This window comes from Amphiprion ocellaris, chromosome 15, assembly GCF_022539595.1.
Source record: "Amphiprion ocellaris isolate individual 3 ecotype Okinawa chromosome 15, ASM2253959v1, whole genome shotgun sequence".
Taxonomy (NCBI): domain Eukaryota; kingdom Metazoa; phylum Chordata; class Actinopteri; family Pomacentridae; genus Amphiprion; species Amphiprion ocellaris.
Genome location: NC_072780.1, coordinates 24,367,485 through 24,384,546, shown reverse-complemented (window position 1 = coordinate 24,384,546; position 17,062 = coordinate 24,367,485). Strand labels below are relative to the sequence as shown.

The 17,062-nt window shown below is 39.6% G+C and overlaps 1 protein-coding gene across 6 annotated transcripts in view; it reads right to left on the bottom strand.

Moving 5' to 3' along the window:
- glcci1a (glucocorticoid induced 1a) overlaps positions 1 to 17,062 on the bottom strand; it is a 53,335-nt gene that overhangs the window by 22,514 nt on the left and 13,759 nt on the right. For 2 of the 6 annotated variants that reach the window (XM_055017690.1, XM_055017691.1), the window contains exons 2-4: positions 8,732 to 8,883; positions 6,416 to 6,447; positions 6,201 to 6,313 (exon numbers count right to left, since the gene is read on the bottom strand). The exons of 2 other annotated variants lie outside the window; for them this stretch is intronic. The gene's annotated coding sequence lies outside the window, so the exon portion shown is untranslated. The remainder of the gene's footprint in view (positions 1 to 6,200; positions 6,314 to 6,415; positions 6,448 to 8,731; positions 8,884 to 17,062) is intronic. 2 more of the 6 variants (XM_023280140.3, XM_023280139.3) reach the window with 1 other exon arrangement.

The window sequence follows — 17,062 nt, the reverse complement described above, 5'->3', positions numbered from 1 at the left end:
GGCCAGTTATGCTGATTATTCTTATTTAGTTTTGAGCTCCGTTTGATTTTGTTAAATTCGTTAATTTCTGTATGGAGTTTGGTTTGCTTTAGTTTACTCAGTCGGTGTTTTGTGTTCCTTTGAATAAAGTCCTTGGTTCTGAGTCTGTCTTGCTTCCTGTGTGTCTGTACTCTGGGTTCAACCCCCCCACAGAATGATCCAGCCAAACTTGAACCAAGTAGGCACTCAGTCGAGCCCTAGTCAGCCTGTCTTCTGTCTCCTCCATGGACGTTTGAGGATGACGAATCTTATGATTATTTAAATGCCTTATTTTGCTTACTGGCTGAGTGGGAAAGAGCCGTTAGACCTGAAATTAAGGATGCAGCTGTGTCTGTGGGGCGCCACCAGACTGCCCAGAAACCATGGCTAATTCGCTACCTGCCGGAGGTCATATTGGATTTTTTCGGGTCTCCTCTGACATGTCTACCTAGTCTGTTGGTTGGCTCCCCACCTGTTTTCGACCTGGATAGCCACCAGTTTGGTGACTCTCGGCCTGCTCCTTAACTAACCAGCTCCCAACCACCTGCAACCTACCAGAGTTTATGGACCTGCCTTCTGTTGAGCCACCTACATTATCCAACATTATCCTTTCAGGCTAAATTAGCAATCATCATTATCCTGTTGAGGCTAATGTATAGGCTAACATTATCTTGTTTAGGCTAATTCAGGAGCTAAATGTGTCTTATTCATGCTAAAGTAGTGTTTAATGTTACCTGGCTTAGGTTAACATAGTTAATAATATTTTGTTTAGGCTAGCATGAGCTCATTTTGGCTAAAATAGTTTTGTTGCGGTTACAGCAGCAGCTCATGTTATCTTATGAAGTTAACATAGCAGCTAACATCTTGTTTAGACTAACATTATCTTGTTTCTGCTAATGTAGTCTTAAGTTGCCTTGTTTTTGTTTCCGTCTTAGCCTTATCCTTTTTGTTTTACATTAAAGAGTCTATGTCAAAATGCATATGATTTATCAGTTGTTTTAGATATAGAATTTTGTATAGAGAATTACAGAATTTTCAGTGGTACAGGTATTGTGTCATCCCAGTGTGTGCCAATCACAGTTTTCTCATTTTGCAGTTCTGCTTTCCTTTGTGACAGTGCAGAATTTTGTTGCATATGCAAGTGAATGCTGGTGTCTGCATGTAGGTGTTTTAGTATACCCGCACTGGCAGGAGACAATGATTTTATAAAGCTGAGACTAACTCTGTCCTTTTCCATTAGCAAAGAGTCGTGTGCAAAATATTCTGGTACAAGCTTCTCAATTACCTAGTACTAATTATCACTGGTTAAACTGTTGGAATTTATAATTTTAAAAGGTGATAATTTAAACTATTGTTTATTACTGAGGTCATGGTGGTGGTTTAGTGCACTGCATCACATTTAAAAGTATTCCTTGTATATTGCCCCATTCAGGTATGTAAAAGTGGTGGACAAAATATTAAGAACACCTTTAAATATAATGCAAGACAATGCATACACACCCAGACGTGACCTCAATAAAAATATAAAGTAGCATTATCACCTTTATGACAGAAAAACTAAATAGAGTTAATGGTGGAGTTGTTGTATTGGACTGCATTACATTTCATCAAGCGTACCAAATAAAGTGACCAGTGCGTGTATTCATATACACTATATATGCACCTGATACTTAACTGCATATTATTTCTGGACTGCATGTGAATGACTTTCATAAACATTTCTTTAAAAAAATGTTTTGGGGTATCCGCAGTACTGTGAATCAAATAAAGAATCTGCCTGACTATGATGTGATAATGGCAATGTCATGCCTCTTTGAGGTGGTCGGCACTGCCCCACGATGCAGAGCGTTGATGTGTGCTCCTCCTCTTTCCTGTTTTGTGACTCCAACATCCAGGAGTCTGAAAAAAACATTATACCTACATATTACCATCAGCATATCACTATATTTCCTTGAAAAAATGTTGTAAAACCTAACACTAACCTTTTATATTTGTGATTTACTAATATCATTATTTAAAACAAGGGATCAACCAAGATGGATTTTTCAAGGTCGATACTGATGCTGATTATTGCTACTCAAGAAAGGCCAGTATCCAATAATTGTAATCAACATACATTGGATGCAATGTTTTAATAGCATGTGATAGCAGAGATCCTGTCATTCATAACTAGGCTTCTTCATTAATAAGAGTGACTATGATTGAATATGTAAAATAGAAACAGGAGTGATTACATTTGGGTGATCTCCTATGTTTATGTGGGATTGACTGACATTGATCACTTTGTCTCCTGCAGCTACGTTTGCTGTTCTTTTCTGTTTTCTTAATCTTTCACTGTTCTATCACTTTTATTGCTGACTAAGGTGCAGATCTTAAAGCATTATTAGTTATCGTTTTCAAGACTCTGTTTCGGGGTAATTTTTAGCTGCCTTCTAACTTAGCTGCTAGCATAGTCTTAGGCACTGCTAGAGTAGCCAATTTCCTGGTTTGTGGAAACGTCTTGTGTTTCTTGTTCACGTTTTGCAGTCTCTGCTTAAGGGACATTTCTGGGACCACAGAGTGACAACAGACAGAGAGAGGAGGCTGCATCAGACCTGGGGTCCGTTTCACAAAGCAGGTTTAACAAACTCTGAGTGTAACCCTGATCTACTCTGAGATAAGAAACTCTGAGTTTTCGGTTTCAGAACGGCTGATTTGAGTTGGTTTAATCAACTCGGAGTAGTTTCACCTGGAGTTAAGCGCGTGCACCACAACTCTGAAAAGCCAGTATCAATGGAGCGCGATTCGACGAGTCACCATGGCAATGGGGAAGCGGAGAGCTACGTTTTTTCCACCACTTGAATTGAAACTCTTAATGCGCTCATATGGCAGGGCTGCAGACTAACTTTTTTCCTAGGAGCACAGTGGCCCCTAACTTAAAATTTTAGGAGCGCAAGCAGCCAATTTAGGGGCGCACACCAAAATCGACCTGCAAAGTAAATATTCGCATTTCCTCTCATTTTCATTGTATTACTGATAAATACTTGAACAGTAAATGCAGAAACTAGAATGTTTTCAATTCACATTTTATTGTGCAGCAATTGACACAACATAACAAGAAAAGCACTCAGAGAGCCCAGTACTCCACCGAGGCTGCTCAGTTGATGTATCATTTCCACCGGATGAAATCTTTAATAGAAAAATGACCTTGTGCAGAGCACAGGCATGTGCATGTTATGTATGGATCCCGAATTGCATGTAAATTACTCTTATAAAGGTCTGTTGATCGGTTCATCACTTCTGGCAAGCCTTTGTTTTGCTAGTGTTAAAATAACCGTTCCCTCCAGGCTTTTATTTTGAAGGCGTATTTTTAATGGTACAGGCTTTTATTTTTTCACCATTCCAGCGGCACAGGAGGTATTTATCTAAGAAGCGTTTCTTGACATGACGAAGACGCTGCCGTAAAGTCCGAAAATTCACATAAAGATGAAAGAAAACTGTTCCATGCTGTTGCTGTCTATCAAAGGATGTGTCTAAACTTAGAAGCACCTAGCTGCAATGGGACAAGCTCTTACAGTGTTTCCTGAAGAAAGGAGTGAAGGACAGAGAGGTGAATTTGTGTTCAAAATAATGGCGTGGGAGAACATTGCTGCCCAGGTCAATGCGTAAGTTGAACACAATAATATTACAGGGGAAAACTGTTTGAATGGTAGCCTATTAAGTTATTTCATTGAGGTGCAAACCCACGCGGGAGAAGTGCACATGGCAGCAGTTTAAGATGAAATATAAAAACATTGTTCAAACAGGTAAGACCTCAGCATAATCTCATGGAGCTACCTCATTTTGATCACGTTTTACATTGTGAAGTAGCCTAAATATTAAGCGGCTGTTTGACTGTGCAGTTGTTTTATCCCACACATAGCCTAAATGTCTGCATCCATATCATGTTCTGTTAAATAATTAATGACTTCTAATCAGCCAACTATATATGTGTGTGTATATATATATATATATATATATATATATATATATATATATATATATATATATATATATATATATATATATATACATATATATATATATGTGTGTGTGTATATGTATATATGTGTGTGTGTGTGTGTGTATGTGTGTGTGTTTGTTATTTTTTAAAAGCATATTCATACAAATATTTCTCTTTTGTGTCTTTTCTTCTTTTAGCCCAATAGATTCTGATGGTGCTATCTGCCTGGTGGAGCCCCTTCACGCCACAACAGACCTTGTAACTGTAAGTAGGCAATACTCCAAAGACTTTGCCAAATGGTAGTTTAAGTCTACTGAAACATATCACTCATCTAGGATGAAGAGGATGAAACTGTGTCTGCTGCCTTTACAGAGGGGGATCCAGAAAGGCATACAGAGGTATGTTACTGATAGTTCTCTTCCCATTCACATTTCTGAACATTCTGGTGGAATATAGAGTGTGACATTTAACTTACACTGAAGTATTGCACATTCTCATCCTTTTTAACAGAGCATGGCTGGGCAGCAGCAGGATGCTCCCTCAACTTCCACTGCACAGATTGACACAGTGAGATGGATGTTCAGTAAACACCAGAGGTTCAGTCCATGGAATTCATGTGCAACTGTATAATTTAATGTCCTCTATGTATTCCCAGTTACCAGTAAAACAAATATACAAAATCCACTTGCTGAGAAAAATACAAAAAACAGATAAAGAAATACAGTACTTGGACCGCCAGATTAAGAAGGCAGATCTGGAAATTGAAATACTGGAGCACAAGTTAGAGGTGGGTGCATGGTCACAGGTGAATTATGTTAACTACTGGAACATTAACTAAACTAGCTCTTTTATTTGTAGGAAATAAAGAAGACCAAATGAAATGTGTATCGTGTTTATTTGACTGCTGTGGTGGTGATGATGGTGACTTAAACTCCAAAGTGATTACTGCATACAGGGATGAGAATGACAAATGGAAAAAAACTCTGAAAATGTCTGTCTGCCTGCCTGCCTGTGTTTCATTGAAAACAGTTCTTGATGCCGTTAGACTTGTCTATTTCCCTGGCACGATCCTCCTCCTTATGATACAAAACTTTCGCCATGGTGGCGAAAAAGGTTTTTTAGGTAACCAAAACAACCATAGATCTATACATATCCACGCACCAGAAATGATCAAAACTCAACAATATCGTGTGCTTGCATATCCGCGAAATTTAACATGTGGAAGGAAACAATCAGATGAAACTGGCGCCAAATTGCTGCTGAAAATAGGCAGATGTCATTAACATAAATAGCGAGTGACGGTTACAGATAACAATGCCGATTTCCGTTCTCACAGCTCTATCTGATTTTGCAATGCGCGTTGCCGAAAGATGTCGGCGGCGGGATGGCCATCACGGCGGGCGGCCATCACAAGCCTCGGCTCGCGACGCGTCGGCCGGCCGGCCGCTTGCCTACCCCTACCCCTCTACAATTTTCTCAACGGATTTACACGATTCACAAAAACTATACTTTCGGCGGAAAAAAACTCGGAATTCCGCGGATACGCGGAAAATTCTCATCCCTGTGCATATGGTGTCTCTGACTGCTCTGCTGTCCTGGATAGCTGGCAGGTGGATGGGGTCATCATCTGGGTCTTCAAATTGTATGGCAGGGTGTTGCTCTCCTCTAATAGTGGCAATATTATGAAGAACAACACATGCCACAATAATATCACAGGCCCTCTCAGGGGTCACCCTGAGGTGACGTAGGCACTGGAAACGAGCTTTCAGCAGGCCTATGGTCATCTCCACCCGGGCTCTTGTCCTGCAATGAGCCCAGTTGAAGTTCTGTTGGGGGCCTGGTTCAGGGTTAGCGTATGGGGTCATCAGCCTAGGCTGGCATGGACAACCCCTGTCACCCAGCAGAAGGCCATCAACTCTCCTGTAATGTATAGTGGATACATTAGAGTATATTTAAGGAGGGAGACAAGTGAATTATATTGTGAAAATCTTCAGGCTATTTACCATGTTGCAGTCTGTTGCTCAGGTTAGACTCTCAAAAAATCCTTGAGTCATGAACAGACCCAGGCCACTTGGCCTCCACATTAGAAATGATGTATGCAGCATCACATATGATCTTGACAGTGCAGAGAATGACAGATGTTGAACTATGATGCAGTCTTTAACATTTTGAAACTGTAGTCAATCTACCTGTAGCCTACCTGCACATTTATGCTGTGAATGGACTTCCTATTCACATAATCGGCTTCATTATGTGAGGGAGCTGTGATGGGGATGGGTGTGCCATCTATGCAGCCAATCATACTGGGAAATCCTAAAAGAAAGTAAAATTACTAATCCCAGTCTGAGGTTGCAGCACAATGTCATTAACAGAATATGATTTAAAATTAATTTAACACATCTCTACATCATTCACCTGCAATCCTGTGGAACTCCTCCTTGATGGCTCTGACAGGTTTATGTCCAGGGAAAACGACAAAGATGGTTAAAAGCCTTTTCAGGGCCAGGCACACCTTTCTGACCATCCTGCATACAGATGCCTTACTGAAGCGCCCTGCATCTCTGACATTATACAAAAAACTTCCATTTGCAAAGAACCGAACAGCAGCGCAACACACAATATTTGCTGGGATGTGAGAGCATGACTGTGGTTGGTAATGTTGCAAATGTAAGGACGGATTAGGTTGTGTATGTAGATTATGGACTGTGACGTGAAATGGTACCGTTCAAAAAGATAATTGTCCGGAAATGCGAGAACATCTATGCGCGGTCTGATAATCTCCCGACGAATATTTAATTCTCTGCACAGTAATGCTGCTCCTTCATCCACTGGATCGTGAATAAAAGGACATGCCATTTTGACACATGGCAGAACTAGGCTTCGCCAAAACTCGCGTGCTGACTGAATGAATGAATGAGGAAATCAAATAGTGTGTGTCTGAAAGAGGGTGGAGACAGAGAGAAACTCGAGGTTTACTGAGAAAAACCTGGTCCCGACCAGGTTAGTTTCATAGAGTCTGTTATTACGGTAACTGACCGAAAGCATAAGTTACCTGTCTCTGTGAAACAGGCTAGAGTTACCCCTCTTTCTCTGGTTTGAGTTACCTCTCTTTGTGAAACGGAAAACTCTGACTTACCCTCATTTCAGGGTTAACAAACTCAGAGTTTTCACTAAACCTGCTTTGTGAAATGGACCCCTGAAGTAGTGCATTTAGTTTATCAATAATCAGTAAACAAAAATATAGATACCGATGACTGGAAAAATGACAAATATTGGCCACAATTATTGGCCAGGACAATAATTGGTCTGGCCCTATTTAAAACTGCAATTTTGATTTGAAGTTGACTAATTCTTCAGCTGTACCAATTCCTAAAAAAATAAATAAATAAATAAATATAGTGTGGCTGTGACTCTGATGTAGCCGGCTATGTATGTCAGTAATCATCATTCTGTGGTTTTGGACAATGGCCGAGCCACAGCACTATCTGATTGTTACAGGTGATAGTCTATCAACACTGAAGGCTGCTGTACTCCAGACTGGCAGAGATAAGCTTGAGCTATTATTTACTTAGTGACACTGTGGCACAAGTTCATCCTGAGTGCATGGACAATGGAATAATCTGTCACAAAGGATATGGTGAGAACATGGTAATACCGTAGAAATAAACATACAAAGGCTTCCTTTTACAGTACAGTACTGTAACTTGTATGAAACAAATACAGTACAGTATTGCAAAGGTACTGTACTGATGACAATATAGCATAGTGCTATAAAAGGAAGTGTTAACAGTCAGTATTAAAAACAAAAAGGCTTTTATGTTTTCCTTTTACACATTTTTTCTTCTCAAACGTGTTTTCTCTATCATCCACAACCCAAAAATTGTCATGGGCCCTGCCTGGCCCCCACTTCCTGCTGTCTGCTCCTCTGCCTGTTTGTGCATCTTCAGCTCTTGCTGCACTCCGCGTTGCTGGCAATCAGCACGGATGGAGAGCAGCTGCTGGACATGCGCACCTGCAGTTCTTCTCATCCCCATCACCACTTCAATAAAGACGGTCTGTGCACACCGTCCTTTGTCAGATCCTCCTACCTGTTCAGCTACACTCTGACGACGGTACGAGCCCTATCCTTTGAACCGCAGGAGGATTCCTCCAGATAGAGTACTTGAACCCTGCAGTCCTCTGGACAGAGGACGTGGACCCCCCGACTGATCCGGTCAACCCTGCCCCCACTCCCCAAAGAGGACCCGACGTCATCCCTGGCCACCGATTGCTGTGAGCGTCGGCGTGTGCCTCCCTGACTGCCGGTCCTCAGGAGCCTGCCTTTCCCCCCTCCCTCTCCTGTAGTGACTTTTGCCTTGGTTGATTGGATTATAATTTGTAAATAAAAACATGTCTGAATACAATCTGTCTGCTGCTTGCTCTGTGTGCTCTCACTTTGGCTTCTGACTCCCCTTGTACCGTGACAAAAATGCCCGGAGGTGGCCTTTAGCCTGCATCAGAGATGAAGACCACGTTTTACATAACTTTTTAATAGCATCTCCCAACATCAGGAGCCATACTTGGATGTGTAAAGTTGCCCAAGGCAATCATCTCCTTCAAGAACTGTATTTAATAAGTAAATTTGCCTTGTCTTACCTACGTCAGCAAAATGCCACATGACTTCATTTTTGCAGGGGACTGGACACAGCATGACACATGAAGGCAAAAGGTGGTTGTGTGGGATGTGCTCACCTGTGTAGATTGATCTTTCATACAAGATGAGCAGTGCACATGAAGGTCATAAGGCCACTGTCCAAAGTGGTAGGGTCCAGTGATAGCGCCCAAGGAGGAAGCCCGCCAAATGGCCCCCAACCTCTACACCTGCTGTGACTTTGTCCTTTCAACTGCACAGATAAAAGACAAGACAACATAACAATCTCTGGCAGACCTCAAGACCGGGATGAGGTTTGCGCTTTGCCTGACAATGCATCTTTCTGTACAGAATGCAAGTGTATCTGCGATTGGCAGGACACAACTCCCCAGGTGAGTGTGCCGACACATTAATGTTAACCATGGAGGGCAATAATATGGACAGATGCACATATTTCTCTGTCATTATGCTTAAACTGTTTTCATACATTGTTTTCAACTAAGGGCTGGTGGTTGTAAAATGTACACAAATATTGAATCACAACTTGTGACTCAAAACTACTGTTTTGAATCCAAAAATAATATAAAAAAGTGGTCTGCTGGACTTAAATTGTCTATTTGGCTGTCAGCTGGTGCTCATGAAAGGCTCTGCTCAAGTCACACAGATTGGCAGCTAAAACTTGTATTGCACAGTCTGACAATGCATGGTTGAAAACACACACAATGCACAGAGAGGATGAGAGAAAAAAATCAGCTGTGAAAAGTATCTGTCCACTTCCTGATATCTTTTTGGATATTTCCCACACTTCAATGCAGGAACCCAGATGATCAAACTAACATTTATATTTATTGAATACTAGGCAGAGATAACCTATAAAATAGTTTTGAAATGATGATTTATTGAGGATTATATATATATATATATATATATATATATATATATATATATATATATATATATATATATATATATATATATATATATATATATATATATATATATATATACATACATACGTATACTGTACATACAACCTAATTCTTACTATGTGACAGTTAAATACATATGCAAGACAGATATTTAACAATCTGTCTTTGAACCTATAATGCTCTTAATAACAATATTTTGATTCAACAGGATCTAAAATTGACCCTTCAGGGACACCTTTACAAACTTTACTAGTCAATGACGTAGTCTCATGGGAAACAGCTTCACATCTTTGTCAGAAATTGTCATGAATGTCGTGGTTAGCGGCTTGCATGGCAGATTCCGCCATCAGTGTGTGAATGTGTGTGTGAATGGGTGACTGTGATGTATAATGTAAAGCGCTTTGGGTATCGTTTCAAGTATAGTAAAGCGCTATATAAATACAAACCATTTACCATTTACCATGAATCTAGACATAATATGCAACTTTACCCAGAAAGACATTTCAGTGACACTTCATGGTTACCAATCTCATAGTCTCTTGGTAAGTCAAGTGCAGTTGCCATGATTAAGTTTTTAACAATAATTAAGCTATGACGTAACCTAAGCCCCAATTGCTGTGGATCTAATTATCTGTAATATATGTCTCTAGTCAGACCGGCAACAGAGAACACATTTGCTAGGAAGAGCAGCTTCATAATTGGAAATGTGACCATTTTACCAGATGCAGACTACCAAGAATTTACACATTACATTCATTTGTTTCCTGTCATTTACTCTGATGTAAAGGTCTGAGAAAATTTTGATCTCACGAAGTTAAAAATGCAGAACACACAGCAGCAGCAGTTAGATGTAACTTTTAAAATGTGACTGATGTATTGCTTATGCTGTATTTGTAGATATGCACGTGTCCCAAAGTTAACATCGATATCATGAGAGATAGTAAATACATGAAGAAAAATATTCAGTATAGTAAGCACGTGATTAAATCATAAATATGCTATTTTGTGAAAACAGTATACTTTGTATTGTAATAGAATTTTAAATGGCATGACACCTGGCATTTCACAAATATTATCCATCCTTACATGCAAAAAGTCTGCCCTGTGTTTTCTACTGCTCATTACACGAAGAATAGGTCAATAACACACTGAGCAAATACTGCATAAAGCTGAATTTAAGGCTAATAAAACTGCATAAAGCCAAGCCCAAGAATGCAACATCTGAACTTGTCATTATAACCTCACTTCAACACACACGATGCATGGCTTTAAATTATACATACAGTGCGCTACAATGTATTTGATAACCATATAACTGATAGCTCATACTATAGAATACGACCCAAGTTGGAATAAACCAGAATGACTCTTTCATTCAAACAGGTTTCTTATACTAGCTTTAACGTCACTGGAAGGGCCAAACGCTGTAAAGACAAGCTGCAGATTGTGAGCTATCTTGGCTGTACACTATGTCAACTTTTCTATAGGGTATACAGAAATATAGTGACTCTTCGCGTTGTCAAATTGTTTCCAAGATTTCAAGAACAATTGTTGCCCTGAAACAGGCCTACTACTTCCTGTCATTTGATGTCTGCTTGCACGACCCCAGAGAGCAATTAGAGTTGAAGTAAGCAGCACACCACTGAAGAAAAACACATGCTCCAGCTGTGGGATATGTCCTGTGTGAGATATTTTATCAGGAATTGAAATGGCTTTTGGCAAACAGTATTAATGTTATATCTAACAACAAAGTACACTTTCCCTATTTGAGAGTGGTGACTGAAAAAGTATTTGATTACATCTAAGGACACACCTTTCCAGTCAGCATTTAAACACTGGACTTTTTCAGTTTATTGCCTTTGTCTAGAGGTTTTGGCATAGTTACTGCATGTCTTAGCTTGGCATGCCTTATGTTGTTATTTTCAGAATAAGCTGGGCAACACAAAAATAACACCAGCTTGCATCTGAGCCCTGTTATATGCTTTAGGAGAGGTTTATCGTATTAAAGCTTCATGCAGTTGGAAATACTGCTTTTTATTACACAAAGAGTACATGTATATAAATGGATAAAATCAAGTTCCATTGTTCCAAGGATGTGCGAAGAAGGTTAGTACTGCCTAAATAGCAAGCCACTACACTACAGTTCACATCATGCTTTAGGTAAGGCTGCCACAGTAACAATACCATCATGACTCTTCTACAAATTGCACATTGAGTCTGTATAAACTTCTTCTATACCCTGGCGGTCAAGGCAAGATTTGCTTATTTAGAAATAGTGGAGGTCTGCAGCAAAATCTTTGGTGTTAAGCAAAGGAACCTCACTCGCCTGTGCAACAAACAAGTAGCCTTTCAGCCAATGCCCATCCCTTACACCAGACCTGGGCATCCTACGGCCCGCGGGCCACATCCGGCCCACCGGATGACCCTGACTGGCCCGTATGAGGTCACTGGAAAATATTAAAAGTCAATGCAAATATATATCATCACAATACATGCAAGCAATATGCCTGCACTGCTTTTACTTTGAAAGATCTGCTAAGTTAGTGTTTTTCACGCGTGCTTTCCATACTTAGCGTAAGGTTTATGCACTGATTGGTTTGTTGGTCAGCTTCAGCCCGGGAACATGTCAGCTAACGGCAAAAAAAGAAAGATCGATTCCGAATGCAGAGTTTTTAACAAAGCATGGACTTCCAAATATTTCTTCACTGAAGTCAGAGGTAAAGCTGTGGGCTAGTTTGTGGAGAACAGATCGCGGTGCTCAAGGATTATAATCTGAATCGACATTACGAGACCAAACATGCGGAGAAGTACAAACACTTGACTGATGCAGAGCAGGTAGGATGACTGAAGGTTTGATAGCTACACTGCTAAAGCAGCAATGACTTTGTTTTACCAAAGCTCACATCAAGGGATGCAGCAGTCAAGATGAGTTTTGTAATATCCTACAAAATCGCCAAAAACAGTAAGCCATTCTCTGATGGAGAGTTTATAAAAGAATGTCTGGTGGACTCTGCAGCGCTTATATGCCCGGAGAAGAAAGGAGCGTTCGCTAATGTGGCCCTTAGGAGGCGAACCGTAACGAGGCTGGCGGAGAGCATCGCCGAAAATCTGGAGCTTCAGCTGCACAACAAAGTGGACGATTTTGACATTTTGTCCTTGGCTCTGGACAAGAGCTGTGATGTCCGTGACACAGCTCAGTTACTCATCTTTGTACGTGGACTAACAAAAAACTGAGATGACGGAGAAGCTGGCAGCTGTGCAGCCAATGAAAGGAACCACGACGGTGAGTGATTTGTTCACTGAGGTAAATACATGCATGAACAAGCTGGGACTAAAATGGGAGAATTTGGTTGGTGTTACAACTGATGGCTGTCCAAATTTGACAGGGAAAAAGTTGGACTTTCGAAACGGATGCAAGATAAAGTGACTGAAATAAATCCAGAACAGAAACTGATATTTTTGCATTGTATTATACATCTGGAGGTGCTGTGTAAGTCAGTGCTAAAAATCAACCACGTGACTGATGTCGTAAGCTAAAGTAGTTAACTTCATCAGGGCAAGAGCACTAAACCACAGTTTGTTGTCTTTTGGAGGAGATGATAGTGAACATGGTGACCTTGGTTACCAGACAGCTGTCAGATGGATCAGCCTGGACAAGATGCTTAAACGAGTTTGGGATCTGAGAGCAGAGATTCAAGAGTTGGGCATTGTACATCATTGTGTTGTGTAATTTACTGTTTTTATTGAGATATATTGAACATTGCTCTAAGTGTAGTGGGGAGCTGTTGTCTTTCTTTATGCTTCACAGTCATCTTAATGTAGATTTAGAAAAACTGACAACACCTCATAGTGTTCATGATGAACAAAAACTGACATGATAAGGCAAGTTTCAAATCTCTGCCAGCTGATGGTCATATTGCTGTAGAATAAATTCTGAGTGATGGCTTACTTACTCTGTTTGTAAAAACAGTGACTGCTGAAAAGTAATTAAAGCTCTTGGAAAATCAGTCTCACATTTTAAGTATGTCTTTATGATAGTAAATATCTACAACTCAATAGGCAGCAGTCATAGTTTGAATGAAAAAACAAAATCTTTCATTAAATAGTTGTGTTATGTGTTCCACATTTTCATTTACTGAAATTTACTTTTTGTTTCATTTACTGTTTTTATTGAGATATATATTGAGCAGAGCTTTTACGTGTACAGGTCCGGCCCTCAACAACCATCAAAGTTTCTCATGTGGCCCCGTATGAAAATTAATTGCCCACCCCTGCCTTACACTTTGGGTTTCAGATTCTATCTGTTCTCTCTCCTGGTTCGGCCATCCCCTCTAAAGAGCAAAAGATACAGGAACTCATTAATTCTACTCCCATTTGCCTTTCTGAACTCTGGCAGCGACAGGTAGATAATTTTTTTTTTTTTTTTTTGCTTTTCTTTGTTAATAACTGTGACAGTGTTGTCAGTGACTTTGGCTGTGCAAGTATTCTTGATCCCAGTTACGATGTTTACATAAGGTTGCTCAGTTATACTTAAATAACCATGTTGCATTTATACAGGTGACATGTCTTGTAATAATTAGGACATTCACACATATACAGCATCACACAATGACTAATATAACTCTTAATTTTCCATGATATAATGATTGAAATGTGTCTACATCACGAAAACAATCATGCATTTTGGTTCTTCCATTAATTTATTATAGATGTTCTGAAAATATGATAAAATCTACACACAGTCATACTAATATTTAGATAAACATCCCTTATCCCTTAGCCATCTTTACCTCATTTGGGTGCACTGAGTAGTCGTCCACAAGCTTCTGGCAAGTTTCTAGTTGTATATTTGACCGCTTCTCCTGACAGAGTTATTGACATTCTGACACAGACTCCTTTCTCCAGCCCAGTCACAGGTTCTCAATAGGGCTTAAGTCAGGACGTTAGTGAGACTATTCTCAAATTGTTATCCTAGCCTAATTCAGCCATTTCTTTACCCCTTTTGCTGTGTTTGGGGTCATTATTTTTGCTGTAACACCCAACTGCATCCACGACCCAATCTTTTGACAAATGATTTTAGATTTTCCTTAAGAATGTGGAGATAGTCCTCCTTATTAATTTTGCCATTTACTTTGTACACAATCAGTTCCACAAGCACCAAACCAGCCCCTGATCATAATACTACCACCCCCATCTTGATGTTTTTTTTGGTGTTCTTGGAATTCAGGGTATCACCTTTTCTCAAACATATTTATAGTCATTGTGGTGAAATAGCTTATTTTTTGTTTCATCTGACCACAGAACTTTCCTCCAGATGGCCTTTTGTTTGTCTGTGTGATCAGCAGCAACTTTCAGTAGAGACTTATGGTACCATTTCTGGAGAAAGGGCTTCCCTCTTGCATCAATCAACATGCTTGATTGTGGACACTGACACTTGTACTCCAGCAGCTACTAATTCATTATGAACCTGATTTTTGAATCGTGGTTGACCCTTAATTATCTTGGTCAACTGTCTCTCAGCAGCAAGTGATAGCTTGCATTTTTCTTCTGGTCGTGGCAGTGATACAACTGTGCCATGCACGCCATACTTACAAAGTACTGTTTTTGGGAGTTGCAGCTGCTTTGCTCAAGTCAGTGATTTGTTTTTTCAGATCTTGGTTGAGCTCCTCAGACTTTTCCAGTTTATTGTTTGCTGCTGAGTATATCAAATGGGCCCTATTCAATAAAAATCATTGAATGCCATTTAAATTCGCTGCTGACTACCAGCTGTAGTAAGTTACAATTATTCACACAAAATGAGCCATGACACTAACAAAACTTGATTAACACAGCTTTCAATATCACCACAACTAACTATTCAAATTGCTGTTTGAACATTTTTGACCAAGCAGATTTTGTCATATTTCCAGACGACCTATAGTAAGTCTATGAAGCAACCCATATGCATGTTTTTTTTTGTGTGTGTGTGACAGACACAAGGTTTCAGTGATTTCCCCCAGAGAAAATTAAGTCTTTTGCAAGTGTATGTAAAGTTTTGTTCACGGCTGTATATAAAAAATACTGGCCTATATATTGATTTTGAACACCCTAAAATAGGTATTGGTCCACAAAATCTATTATTGTTAGGGTTTTACATTACACCCCTACTTTCTTTTCAGTTTAACTTGCTTCTTCTGTTCTCTGTTGCCCTTGGTGATATCTGGTGGTAAAACTCCGCTGACCAGACTGCCACTACTTAGCCTCATTTATGACGTGCAGTACACATAAGATGGACCATGAAGACAAAAGTAGCAGTCGATTTTTTACGCAAACCAGCAGGTTTAGATTTCCAATATAATATCTATTTTCAGAAATACAAGCCCATGACAAATGTTAGAACAAAGACAATGTTTACTATACTACAGTATTTCAAGTGAATCAACAGAGCCTACAGACTGATCTATACTTGGCTGAAATCCTTTGCAGGACAGCAAGGTCATCCAGCCTGAGTATGAGGCATGTGACCATCTCATACCGCAGCAGAAACTCTCCTTCCAGAGGCTCATACATTATTCAGAAGACTCTATTTAAGAACCATTTCAGAAGTTTTGCCTGTCATTTCTATGTTCTAAATTTGTCACTATATAATGCAACATTACAGTGTTTTTGTCTTGTTTTCTCACCTCTTTGCAGTGAATGGCAGTGAAAGGTTTATAGACGGGTAGGTTTCATTAGATTAAAGCATAGGTATTGACATGAGATTGACATTATGAAAGAATGGAATTCACTCCACAATTATGTAACTCAACAGAGGAACATAGTAAACTTTAAAATAAAACTAAAAGATTATTACTTAGCACAAAACTTCAGTTATTATCTATGGGTTGCTCGGGGGAGCAAAAGCTGGTAAAAATACAATAATCATGTAGGAGCCAATGAGCTCGTTGTATTATAAATATAATATCCTATAAAATAGGATATTATAAATAGAATCTTTGTCTGGGCATGTGTTCCGCCCGGAAGGAAAAACAGTTTTGACTGTTGAAGAAGCCGCCGAAGAAGCTGGTAATAATGAATTGTTTGTTTTAGATAAAAACTGTTGGACTACAATTGTTTGGAGTAATAAAGCACTGATTATTGGAACTGCAAGCATTGGTCTCGGCTCTCTTCATCAGATGCGGTAAAGTTTGTCGGCGCGTCAACTCTTCAAATTGTGGTGAAGCACCTCAGGGCTTCAAGCATTGGCTTAGCCTCTACAAATCAAATAAAAATGTATTATAAACTCAAATATAGTGGCTGCAATATTCCAACAGCAAGACAGATTCCAATTATACTCTATATATTGTGAATGTAATAGTGAGGATGCAAAGTTCTGTGCTTCACTGTTCAGGAGACTGAAATCATTGTTAGTTTCTGTGGTAGATCATTCTTTGATCATTATGACTGTGCCCTCCATCCTCCTATCAGGTGCCACTACAAATAGGATTGAATTATGTGCAAAACACTGGCTCACAAACTATCTTG